A 14,952-nucleotide genomic window follows, 5' to 3' on the forward strand; every position below is an offset into this window, starting at 1 on the left:
ACTCCTTAAAATTAGCTCGCTATTGAAATTATGTGGTGAAAAAGTCACTGATGATGACTTATTAGAGAAGACATATACTACTTTTCATGCCTCGAATGTGCTCCTGCAGCAGCAGTATCGAGAGCAAAAGTTCAAAAAATATTCTGAACTTATATCTTGTCTTCTATTAGCTGAGCAAAATAATGGATTTTTGTTAAAAAATCACCAGTTACGTCCTACTGGTTCTATATCATTCCCTGAAATGAATGGTACTAGATTTACATCATTCCCAGAAGCAAATGGTGCATCTTTTCAAAGAAAAAGAGGGCGTGGACGTGGTAAGAAGCACTATAGAAGTAGAGGTCCTAGAAGTGACTATACTAAAAGGGATAATAATAGATATACACCGTACCACCAGAAGTGGTTCAACTCAGAAAGGGGCAAAGGTCCTCAAAATAAATTTTTAAAGAAAGATGAAGATGGATGCCATAGATGTGGTATGACTGGACATTGGGCTCGTACCTGTCGTACAGCTAAGCACTTGGTTGACTTATACCAATCTTCTATAAAAGAAAAAACAAAGAAATTTGAAATAAATTTTGCTGAACCATCATATGCTTTAGATTCTATAGATGGAGAAGATATTACAAGTCTTGATGTTTCTGATTTCTTTGAGGATTCTAGTGGTAGAGTTGATCATGGAAGTATTCCTTTTTAATTAATGTATTTCCTTTATATTATTATAAAATATTTTTATATTCTGCAATATTTTGTAGTAATGAAAGTTTTATATATTTTGTAGAATCATGAGTTTTATCGATGAACTTTTTATCTCTGAGATGAATAATAGATATGTATGTCTGGCTGACAGTGCTACAACTCACACAATTCTTAAGGATAAAAAATATTTTCAAAATCTAACATTGAGTAAAGCCTATGTTCATACCATTTCTGGTTCATCGAATCTAATTGAAGGCTCCGAAAGAGCTTATATTGTGTTGCCTAATGGCACCAAATTTTATATTGATGATGCCCTATTTTCTTCACAATCCAGAAGAAATTTATTGAGTTTTAAAGATATACGTCGTAATGGTTGTCATATTGAAACCATTAACGAAGACAAGAAAGAGCATCTTCTCATTACTAAAATAATTTCGAGCCAGAAGCTCGTATTAGAAAAACCGCCTGCTCTCTCATCTGGATTGTATTATACAGAAATTAGAATAATTGAATCACATGTTGTAATGCACCAGAAGTGCATTGATCCCAAAATATTTATGACTTGGCATGATCGCCTTGGACATCCGGGATCAATAATGATGAGACGAATAATTGATAATTCGTATGGGCATCCTCTAAAGAATCAGAAGATTATCTTACTCAATGAATATCCATGCTCTGCATGTTCTCAAGGTAAATTGATTATCAAACCATCTATCTCAAATGTTGTTTTTGAATCTCCATCTTTTTTACAAAGGAATCATGGAGATATATGTGGGCCTATTCAACCATGAAGTGGACCGTTCAAATATTTTATGGTTTTAATTGATGTATCAAGTCGATGGTCACATGTTTGTCTACTTTCCACTAGAAATGTTGCATTTGCTAAACTTCTTGCACAAATAATTAAGGTACGAGCACAATTCCCAGACAATCCAATTAAAACTATTCGATTGGATAACGCAGGAGAATTTACATCTCAAGCTTTTGGTAATTATTGCATGTCAATAGGAATAGATATTGAACATCCAGTTGTCCACACACACACTCAAAATGGTTTAGCTGAATCTTTGATTAAAAGGCTTCAGCTAATCGTTAGACCTTTACTCATGAAATCAAATCTTCCTATTTCTGCTTGGGGACATGTTATAATTCATGCAGCATCATTAATTCGAGTTAGGCCATCAGCATATCACAAATATTCACCATTACAGCTTGTATTTGGTCAGCAACCAAATATTTCTCATCTTCGTATTTTTGGATATACTGTATATGTTCCAATTGCACCTCCACAACGTACAAAGATGGGCCCTCAACGTAGACTTGGGATATATGTTGGGTTTGATTCTCCATCTATTATTAGATACCTTGAGCCTCTTACAGGGGATATGTTTAAGGCACGTTTTGATATTGTTATTTTGACGAATCCATTTTTCCAACATTGGGTAATGAGAAGTCGGTGCCTGAAGCACGACAGAAATTACTTGGGAAAATAAAGCTCTTTCCCAATTTGATCATCGTACAAAAGAATGCAATCTAGAGGTTCAAAAGATTATTCATTTGTAAAGTATTGCAAACGAATTACCGGATGTATTTATTGACACTAAAGGTGTGGTAAAATCATATATTCCTGTTGTTAATGTTCCAGCAAGGATTGCAGTCCCCGAAAGACAAGTTGCCAAAACAGCAATAGGCGAGTCTAAGATACGCCTGAAGCGTGGACGACCTATTGGTGCTAAGGACAAAATTCACCGGAAGAGGAAAATACAAAATAAATTTGGTACTCCTGAAGAGTCCATACCAATACAGGCCATAAAAGTAATTGATGCTCCTGAAGAGAATAAATCTCCTGAGAAAGAACATCCTGAAGAGGTATTTCATGAAATGTCTTCTCTTGAAGAGTGACAGGTACCTGAAAATAACGAGATTTCGATACATTTCATGAGTACAGGAGAAATTTTAAATAGAAATAAAACTGTTGTCGACAACATATTTTCATATAAAATGGCTCTTGACATTTCTAGAAGTAATGAAAAAATTGAGCCAAGAACTGTCGAAAAATGTCGACGTAAAAATGACTGGCCAAAATGGAAATCAGCTATTGAAGCTGAATTAAACTCGCCAGCAAAGCGAGAGGTCTTTGGACTAATTGTACAAATACCAAAGGATGTAATGCCTGTTGGATATAAATGAATATTTATACGTAAGCATAATGAAAGCAATGAAATTGTACGATATAAAGCACGGCTTGTTGCACAAGGTTTCCTGCAGAAACCGGGGATTGATTATGAGGAAACATACTCTCCTGTTATGGATGCAATCACATTCAGATATTTGATCAGTTTGGCAGTTATAAAAAGATTGGATATGCAGTTGATGGATGTGGTTACTGCATATTTATATGGATCATTAGATCATAACATATATATGAAAATCCGTAAAGGATATAAAATGCCTGAAACTTCTAATCTGAGTACATCCAGAAGTATGTATTCTATTAAGCTTCAAAGATCTTTATATGGATTAAAGCAATCCGGACGCATGTGGTATAAACGACATAGCGAATATCTATTGAAAGAAGGATTTGAGAATAATCCAATATGCCCATGTGTTTTTATTAAGAAATCAGACTCCGGATTTGTTATTATTGCGGTTTATGTTGATGATCTAAATCTTGTTGGAACTCCTGAAGAGATCAGAAGAACGTCTACATATTTAAAGAATGAATTTGAAATGAAGGATCTTGGCAAAACGAAATTTTGTCTTGGCCTGCAGCTCGAGCATTTGCCAAATGGAATTCTCATTCATCAGTCAAATTATACAGAGAAAGTCTTGAAACACTTTTACATGGACAAAGCTCATCCCCTGAGTACTCCAATGGTTGTTCGATCACTTGATGTGCAGAAGGATCCATTTCGTCCTTGTGAAGACAATGAAGAAATTCTTGGTCCTGAAATACCTTATCTCAGTGCAATTGGAGCCCTGATGTATCTTGTAAATCGCACTTGGCCTGATATTGCATTTTCAGTTAATTTACTTGCAAGATATATTTCCGCACCAATTCGAAGACATTGGAATGCCATTAAACATATCCTTCGATACCTTCGAGGTACAGTTGATATGAGATTATTTTATCAACATGGTTCAAGTCCACAATTAGTTGAATATGCAGATGCAGGTTATCTTTCAGATCCACACAAAGGTAGATCTCAAACTGGATATGTATTTACTTATGGAAATTCTGCTATATCATGGAGATCTGTCAAACAAACACTATCTGCTACCTCTTCCAAATCACTCAGAGATCATTACAATTCATGAAGCAAGTCGAGAATGCATTTGGCTAAGATCAATGATCCAACATATTCAAGAAAAGTGTGGTCTTCCAGTGATTAATGATAGTCCAACAACTTTATACGAAAATAATGTTGCTTGTATTACTCAAATTAGAGGAGGATATATCAAAAGTGATAGAACCGAACATATTTCACCTAAATTCTTTTATATTCGTGAACTTCAAGAGAAATGTAAAATTAAAGTCAAGCAGATACGATCAAGTGATAATCTGGCAGATTTATTCACAAAAGCATTACCAACTGCAACATTTAAAAAGATTGTGCAGAATATTGGAATGCGGAGACTTGAAGACCTTTTTATTATGCACTTTTCAGGGGGAGTAATGTCTTGAAGACTTATGCTGATTGTACTTTTTTTCCTTCGCTAAGGTTTTATCCCACTGGATTTTCCTTTGCAAGGTTTTAATGAGGCAATCTTAAAGCATTTTACGGTACACATGAATATTGTACTATTTTTCCTTCGCCATTGGTTTTTTTCCCACAGGATCTTTCCTTAGCAAGGTTTTAACAAGGCCTAATCTTTATATGTGGTCATCCAAATGGGGAGTATTGTAAAATAACATTGTTGTAAAATAAATTGTATGACCACCTTGAGCTAGCCGTCAAATGCATAGTGCATAGTGCTAGCATAGTGAGCTAACCGTCAAATGCATAGTGCATAGTAATAGCATAGTGAGCTAGCCGTCAAATGCATAGTGCTAGTCGTCAAAAGCATAGTCCCCTTTGTACTCCTATATATATCGTTGAATCTTTTAAGAAATTCATAAGTTTCATAACCTCTCTGAGCTCTATCTCTTCTTCTCTCATTTCGAAAGTTTTATAACACGTTAGCAAGAGAGAAAGAGATAGAACTCAGAGAGGTTATGAAACTCAGGAATTCCTTAAATGATACAGCGATATATATAGGAGTACAAAAGAGACTATGCATTTGACGACTAGCACTACGCATTTGACAACTAGCACTATGCGTTTGACGGCTCGCTAAATGTAGTCATACAATTCAAGATAGTTTATAACACTTCCCCTTTGGATGACCATATTTAAAGAATATGCCTCGTTAAAATCTTGCCAAGGAAAAACTGTGTAAAAAAAACTAATGGCGAAAGAAAAAGAGTACAGTATTCATGTGAACCGCCAAGTGCTTTAGGATTGCCTTATTAAAAGATTGAAAGGAAAATCCAGTGGCATAAAACTTTAGCGAAGGAAAAAAAGTACAATCAGCACAAGTTTTCAAGACACTGCTCTCCCTGAAAAGTGCATAATAAAAAGGTCTTCAAGTCTCCGCATTCCAATATTCTACACAATCTTCTTAAATGTTGCAGTTGGTAATGCTTTTGTAAATAAATCTGCCAGATTATCACTTGATCGTATCTGCTTGACTTTCATTTCACATTTCTCTTGAAGTTCATGAGTATAAAAGAATTTATGTAAAATATGTTTGGTTCTATCATCTTTGATATATCCTCCTCTAATTTGAGTAATACAAGCAGCATTATCTTCGTATAAAATTGTTGGACTATCATTAATCACTGGAAGACCACACTTTTCTTGAATATGTTGGATCATTGATCTTAGCCAAATGCATTCTCGACTTGTTTCATGAATTGCAATGATTTCTGAGTGATTTGAAGAGGTAGCAGATAGTGTTTGTTTGACAGATCTCCATGATATAGTAGAATTTCCATAAGTAAATACATATCCAGTTTGAGATCTACCTCTGTGTGAATCTGAAAGATAATCTGCATCTGCATATCCAACTAATTGTGGACTTGAACCATGTTGATAAAATAATCCCATATCAACCGTACCTCGAAGGTATCGAAAGATATGTTTAATGCCATTCCAATGTCTTCGAGTTGGTGCGAAACTATATCTTGCAAGTAAATTAACTGAAAATGCAATATCAAGCCGAGTGCAATTTGCAAGATACATCAGGGCTCCAATTGCACCGAGATAAGGTATTTCAGGACCAAGAATTTCTTCATTGTCTTCACAAGGACGAAATGGATCCTTCTGCACATCAAGTGATCGAACAACGATTGGAGTACTCAGGGGATGAGCTTTGTCTATGTAAAAGTGTTTCAAGACTTTCTCTGTATAATTTGACTGATGAATGAGAATTCTATTTGGCAAATGCTCGAGCTGCAGGCCGAGACAAAATTTCGTTTTGCCAAAATCCTTCATTTCAAATTCATTCTTTAAATATGTAGCGGTTCTTCTGATCTCTTCAGGAGTTCCAACAAGATTTAGATCATCAACATAAACTGCAATAATAACAAATCCGGAGTCTGATTTCTTAATAAAAACACATGGGCATATTGGATTATTCTCAAATCCTTCTTTCAATAGATATTCGCTAAGGCGTTTATACTACATGCGTCCGGATTGCTTTAATCTATATAAAGATCTTTGAAACTTAATAGAATACATACTTCCGGATGTACTCAGATAAGAAGTTTCAGGCATTTTATATCCTTCAGGAATTTTCATATATATGTCATGATCTAATGATCCATATAAATATGCAGTGACCACATCCATCAACTGCATATCCAATCTTTTTATAACTGTCAAACTGATCAAATATTTGAATGTGATTACATCCATAACAGGAGAGTATGTTTCCTCATAATCAATCCCCAGTTTCTGCAGGAAACCTTGTGCAACAAGTCGTGCTCTATATCGCACAATTTCATTGCTTTCATTACGCTTACGTATAAATACCTATTTATATCCAACAGACATTACACCCTTTGGTGTTTGTACAATTGGTCCAAAGACCTCTCGCTTTGCTAGCGAGTTTAATTCAGCTTCAATAGCTGATTTCCATTTTGGCCAGTCATTTCTACGTCGATATTCTTCGATAGTTCTTGGCTCAATTTCTTTATTACTTCTAGTAATGTCAAGAGCCATTTTATATGAAAATATGTTGTCGACAATAGTTTTATTTCTATTTAAAATTTCTCCTGTACTCATGAAATGTATCGAGATCTCGTTATTTTCAGGTACCTGCCACTCTTTAAAGGAAGACATTTCATGAAATACCTCCTCATGAGGTTCTTTCTTAGGAGATTTACTCTCTTCAGGAGCAGCAATTACTCTTATGACCTGTATTGATATGGACTCTTCAGGAGTACCAAATTCATTTTGTATTTTTCTCTTCCGAAGAATTTTGTCCTTAGTACCAATAGGCTGTCCACGCTACAGGCGTATCTTAGACTTGCCTATTGCTGTTTTGGCAACTTGTCCTTCGGGGACTGCAATCCTTGCTGGAACATTAACAGCATGAATATATGATTTTACCACACCTTTAGTGTCAATAAATACATCCGGTAATTGGTTTGCAACACTTTGCAAATGAATAATCTTTTGAACCTCTAGATTGCATTCTTTTGTACGAGGATCAAATTGGGGAAGAGCTTTATTTGCCCAAGTAACTTCCTGTCGTGCTTCAGGCACCGACTTCTCATTACCCAATGTTGAGAAAATGGATTCGTCAAAATGACAATCCTCAAAACGTGCCTTAAACATATCCCCTGTAAGAGGCTCAAGGTATCTAATAATAGATGGAGAATCAAACCCAACATATATCCCAAGTCTACGTTGAGGGCCCATCTTTGTACGTTGTGGAGGTGCAATTGAAACATATACAGTACATTCAAAAATACGAAGATGAGAAATATTTGGTTGCTGACTAAATGCAAGCTGTAATGGTGAATATTTGTGATATGCTAATGGCCTAACTTGAATTAATGATGCTGCATGAATTATAGTATGTCCCCAAGCAGAAATAGGAAGATTTGATTTCATGAGTAAAGGTCTAGCGATTAGCTGAAGCCTTTTAATCAATGATTCAGCTAAACTACTTTGAGTGTGTGTGTGGGCAACTGGATGTTCAACATCTATTTCTATTGACATGCAATAATTACCAAAAACTTGAGATGTAAATTCTCCTACGTTATCCAATCGAATAGTTTTAATTGGATAGTCAGGGAATTGTGCTCGTAGCTTAATTATTTGTGCAAGAAGTTTAGCAAATGCAACATTTCTTGTGGAAAGTAGACAAACATGTGACCATTGACTTGATGCATCAATTAAAACCATAAAATATCTTAACGGTCCAATTGATGGTTGAATAGGCCCACATATATCCCAATGAATCCTTTGTAAAAAAGATGGAGATTAAAAAACAACCTTTAAGATAGATGGTTTGATAATCAATTTACCTTGAGAACATGCAGAGCATGGATATTCATTGGGTAAGATAATCTTCTGATTCTTTAGAGGATGCCCATACGAATTATCAATTATTCGTCTCATCATTATTGATCCCGAATGTCCAAGGCGATCATGCCAAGTCATAAATATTTTGGGATCAATGCACTTCTGGTGCATTACAACATTTGATTCAATTGTTCTCATTTCTGTATAATACAATCCAGATGAGAGGACAGACAATTTTTCTAATACGAGCTTATGGCTCGAAATTATTTTAGTAATGAGAAGATGCTATTTCTTGTCTTCGTTAATAGTTTCAATATGACAACCATTACGACGTATATCTTTAAAACTTAATAAATTTCTTCTGGATTGTGAAGAAAATAGAGTATCATCAATACAAAATTTGGTGCCATTAGACAACACAATATAAGCTCTTCCAGAGCCTTCAATTAGATTCGATGAACCAGAAATGGTATGAACATAGGCTTTACTCAATGTTAGATTTTGAAAATATTTTTTATCCTTAAGAATTGTGTGAGTTGTAGCACTGTCAACCAGACATACATATCTATTATTCATCTCAGAGATACAAATATCATCAATAAGACTCATGATTCTACAAAATATATAAAACTTTCATTACTACAAAATATTGCAGAATATAAAAATATTTTATAATAATATAAAGGAAATACATTAATTAAAAAGAAACACTTTCATGATCAACTCTACCACTAGAATCCTCAAAAAAATCAGAAACATCAAGGCTTGTAATATCTTCTCCATCTATAGAATCTAAAGTATATGATGGTTCAGCAAAATTTGTTTCAAATTTCTTTATTTTTTCTTTTATAGAAGATTGGTATAAGTCAACCAAGTACTTAGCTGTACGACAGGTACGAGCCCAATGTCCAGTCATACCACATCTATGGCATCCATCTTCATCTTTCTTTAAAAATTTATTTTGAGGACCTTTGCCCCTTTCTGAGTTGAACCACTTCTGGTGGTACGGTGTATATCTATTATTATCCCTTTTAGTGTGGTCACTTCTAGGACTTTCACTTCTATAGTTCTTCTTACCACGTTCACGCCCTCTTTTTCTTTGAAAAGATGCACCATTCGCTTCTGTGAATGATGTAAATCTAGTACCATTCAATTCAGGGAATGATATAGAACCAGTAGGACGTGACTGGTGATTCTTAACAAAAACTCATTATTTTGCTCAGCTAATAGAAGATAAGATATAAGTTCAGAATAGTTTTTGAACTTTCGTTCTCGATACTTCTTCTGCAGGAGCACATTCGAGGCATGAAAAGTAGTATATGTCTTTTCTAATAAGTCATCATCAGTGACTTTTCCACCATATAATTTCACTAGCGAGCTAATTTTACAGAGTGCAGAGTTATACTCTCTGACACTCTTGAAGTCTTGGAACCTCAGGTGCATCCAATCATGACGAGCTTTTGGGAGGATTACAGTTTTCTGGTGTTCATATCTCTCGCTTAAATCATTCTACAAAATAAATAGATCTTTCACCGTTAGATACTCAGTTTTTAATTCTTCATGAAGATGGTGCTGAAAGAAAATCATTGCTTTAGCACGGTCCTGCAGGGACCCTTGATTTCTTTCTTTAATTGTATCTCCCAGGTTCATCGCATCCAGATGGATCTCAGGATCAAGGATCCAAGATAAATAATTTTTTCCAGAAATATCAAGAGCAACGAATTCCAATTTTGTAAGATTTGACATTTTCTACATATATAAATCAGGAACATAAGTATGTTTAACATTTCATATTTTTGTAGTTTTCAAAATGAATATGAAAGGTTAAACATACTTATGTTCCTGATTTATATATGTAGAAAATGTCAAATCTTACAAAATTGGAATTCGTTGCTCTTGACATTTCTGGAAAAAATTATTTATCTTGGATCCTTGATGCTGAGATCCATTTGAATGCGATTAACCTGGGAGATACAATTAAAGAAGGAAATCAAGGGTCCCTGCCTGACCGTGCTAAGACAATGATTTTCCTTCGGCATCATCTTCATGAAGAATTAAAAAATGAGTATCTAACGGTGAAAGATCCACTTATTTTGTGGAATGATTTAAGGGAGAGATATGAACACCAGAAAACTGTAATCCTCCCAAAAGCTCGTCATGATTAGATGCACCTGAGGTTACAAGACTTCAAGAGTGTTAGTGAGTATAACTCTGCACTCCTTAAAATTAGCTCGCTATTGAAATTATGTGGTGAAAAAGTCACTGATGATGACTTATTAGAGAAGACATATACTACTTTTCATGCCTCGAATGTGCTCCTGCAGCAGCAGTATCGAGAGCAAAAGTTCAAAAAATATTCTGAACTTATATCTTGTCTTCTATTAGCTGAGCAAAATAATGGATTTTTGTTAAAAAATCACCAGTTACGTCCTACTGGTTCTATATAATTCCCTGAAATGAATGGTACTAGATTTACATCATTCCCAGAAGCAAATGGTGCATCTTTTCAAAGAAAAAGAGGGCGTGGACGTGGTAAGAAGCACTATAGAAGTAGAGGTCCTAGAAGTGACTATACTAAAAGGGATAATAATAGATATACACCGTACCACCAGAAGTGGTTCAACTCAGAAAGGGGCAAAGGTCCTCAAAATAAATTTTTAAAGAAAGATGAAGATGGATGCCATAGATGTGGTATGACTGGACATTGGGCTCGTACCTGTCGTACAGCTAAGCACTTGGTTGACTTATACCAATCTTCTATAAAAGAAAAAACAAAGAAATTTGAAATAAATTTTGCTGAACCATCATATGCATTAGATTCTATAGATGGAGAAGATATTACAAGTCTTGATGTTTCTGATTTCTTTGAGGATTCTAGTGGTAGAGTTGATCATGGAAGTATTCCTTTTTGATTAATGTATTTCCTTTATATTATTATAAAATATTTTTATATTCTGCAATATTTTGTAGTAATGAAAGTTTTATATATTTTGTAGAATCATGAGTTTTATCGATGAACTTTTTATCTCTGAGATGAATAATAGATATGTATGTCTGGCTGACAGTGCTACAACTCACACAATTCTTAAGGATAAAAAATATTTTCAAAATCTAACATTGAGTAAAGCCTATGTTCATACCATTTCTGGTTCATCGAATCTAATTGAAGGCTCCGAAAGAGCTTATATTGTGTTGCCTAATGGCACCAAATTTTATATTGATGATGCCCTATTTTCTTCACAATCCAGAAGAAATTTATTGAGTTTTAAAGATATACGTCGTAATGGTTGTCATATTGAAACCATTAACGAAGACAAGAAAGAGCATCTTCTCATTACTAAAATAATTTCGAGCCAGAAGCTCGTATTAGAAAAACTGTCTGCCATCTCATATGGATTGTATTATACAGAAATGAGAATAATTGAATCACATGTGTTAATGCACCAGAAGTGCATTGATCCCAAAATATTTATGACTTGGCATGATCGCCTTGGACATCCGGGATCAATAATGATGAGACGAATAATTGATAATTCGTATGAGCATCCTCTAAAGAATCAGAAGATTATCTTACCCAATGAATATCCATGCTCTGCATGTTCTCAAGGTAAATTGATTATCAAACCATCTATCTCAAATGTTGTTTTTGAATCTCCATCTTTTTTACAAAGGATTCATGGGGATATATGTGGGCCTATTCAACCATCAAGTGGACCGTTCAGATATTTTATGGTTTTAATTGATGCATTAAGTCGATGGTCACATGTTTGTCTACTTTCCACTACAAATGTTGCATTTGCTAAAATTCTTGCACAAATAATTAAGCTACGAGCACAATTCCCTGACTGTCCAATTAAAACTATTCGATTGGATAACGCAGGAGAATTTACATCTCAAGCTTTTGGTAATTATTGGATGTCAATAGGAATAGATATTGAACATCCAGTTGCCCACACACACACTCAAAATGGTTTAGCTGAATCATTGATTAAAAGGATTCAGCTAATCGCTAGACCTTTACTCATGAAATCAAATCTTCTTATTTCTGCTTGGGGACATGTTATAATTCATGCAGCGTCATTAATTCGAGTTAGGCCATCAGCATATCACAAATATTCACCATTACAGTTTGCATTTGGTCAACAACCAAATATTTCTCATCTTCGTATTTTTGGATATACTCTATATGTTCCAATTGCACCTCCACAAGGTACAAAGATGGGCCCTCAACGTAGACTTGGGATATATGTTGGGTTTGATTCTCCATCTATTATCAGATATCTTGAGCCTCTTACAGTGGATATGTTTAAGGCACGTTTTGAGGATTGTCATTTTGACGAATTCATTTTTCCAACATTGGGTAATGAGAAGTCGGTGCCTGAAGCACGACAGGAAATTACTTGGGAAAATAAAGCTCTTTCCCAATTTGATCATCGTACAAAAGAATGCAATCTAGAGGTTCAAAAGATTATTCATTTGTAAAGTATTGCAAACGAATTACCGGATGTATTTATTGATACTAAAGGTGTGGTAAAATCATATATTCCAACTGTTAATGTTCCAGCAAGGATTGCAGTCTCCGAAGGACAAGTTGCCAAAACAACAATAGGCGAGTCTAAGATACGCCTGAAGCGTGGACGGCCTATTGGTGCTAAGGACAAAATTCCTCGGAAGAGGAAAATACAAAATGAATTTGGTACTCCTGAAGAGTCCATACCAATACAGGCCATAAGAGTAATTGATGCTCCTGAAGAGAGTAAATCTCCTGAGAAAGAACATCCTGAAGAGGTATTTCATGAAATGTCTTCCCATGAAGAGGGACAGGTACCTGAAAATAACGAGATCTCGATACATTTCATGAGTACAGGAGAAATTTTAAATAGAAATAAAACTGTTGTCGACAACATATTTTCATATAAAATGGCTCTTAACATTTCCAGAAGTAATGAAAAAATTGAGCCAAGAACTGTCGAAGGATGTCGACGTAGAAATGACTGGCCAAAATGGAAATCAGCTATTGAAGCTGAATTAAACTCGCTACCAAAGCGATAGGTCTTTGGACTAATTGTACAAACACCAAAGGGTGTAATGTCTGTTGGATATAAATGGGTATTTATATGTAAGCATAATGAAACCAATGAAATTGTGTGATATAAAGCACGACTTGTTGCACAAGGTTTCCTGCAGAAACCGGGGATTGATTATGAGGAAACATACTCTCCTGTTATGGATGCAATCACGTTCAGATATTTGATCAGTTTGGCAGTTATAAAAAGATTGGATATGCAGTTGATGGATGTGGTCACTGCATATTTATATGGATCATTAGATCATGACATATATATGAAAATCCCTGAAGGATATAAAATGCTTGAAGCTTCTAATCTGAGTACATTCAGAAGTATGTATTCTATTAAGCTTCAAAGATCTTTATATGGATTAAAGCAATCCGGACGCATGTGGTATAAACGACTTAGCGAATATCTATTGAAAGAAGGATTTGAGAATAATCCAATATGTCCATGTATTTTTATTAAGAAATCAGACTCCGGATTTGTTATTATTGCGGTTTATGTTGATGATCTAAATCTTGTTGGAACTCCTGAAGAGATCAGAAGAACCGCTACATATTTAAAGAATGAATTTGAAATGAAGGATCTTGGCAAAACGAAATTTTGTCTCGACCTGCAACTCGAGCATTTGCCAAATGGAATTCTCATTCATCAGTCAAATTATACAGAGAAAGTCTTGAAACACTTTTACATGGACAAAGCTCATCCCCTGAGTACTCCAATGGTTGTTCGATCACTTGATGTGCAGAAGGATCCATTTCGTCCTTGTGAAGACAATGAAGAAATTCTTGGTCCTGAAATACCTTATCTCAGTGCAATTGGAGCCCTGATGTATCTTGTAAATTGCACTCGGCCTGATATTGCATTTTCAATTAATTTACTTGCAAGATATAGTTCTGCACCAACTCGAAGACATTGGAATGGCATTAAACATATCATTCGATACCTTCGAGGTACAGTTGATATGGGATTATTTTATCAACATGGTTCAAGTCCACAACTAGTTGGATATGCAGATGCAGGTTATCTTTCAGATCCACACAAAGGTAGATCTCAAACTGGATATGTATTTACTTATGGAAATTCTGCTATATCATGGAGATCTGTCAAACAAACATTATCTGCTACCTCTTCAAATCACTCAGAGATCATTACAATTCATGAAGCAAGTCGAGAATGCATTTGGCTAAGATCAATGATCCAACGTATTCAAGAAAAGTGTGGTCTCAAGTGATTAATGATAGTCCAACAACTTTATACAAACATAATGCTGCTCGTATTACTCAAATTAGAGTAGGATATATCAAAAGTGATAGAACCAAACATATTTCACCTAAATTCTTTTATACTCATGAACTTCAAGAGAAAGGTAAAATTAAAGTCAAGCAGATACGATTAAGTGATAATCTGACAGATTTATTCACAAAAGCATTACCAACTGCAACATTTAAAAAGATTGTGCAGAATATTGGAATGCGGAGATTTGAAGACCTTTTTATTATGCATTTTTCAGGGGGAGTAATGTCTTGAAGATTTATGCTGATTGTACTCTTTTTCCTTCGCTAAGGTTTTATCCCACTGGATTTTCCTTTGCAAGATTT

This window comes from Carya illinoinensis, chromosome 16, assembly GCF_018687715.1.
Source record: "Carya illinoinensis cultivar Pawnee chromosome 16, C.illinoinensisPawnee_v1, whole genome shotgun sequence".
NCBI classification, from domain to species: domain Eukaryota; kingdom Viridiplantae; phylum Streptophyta; class Magnoliopsida; order Fagales; family Juglandaceae; genus Carya; species Carya illinoinensis.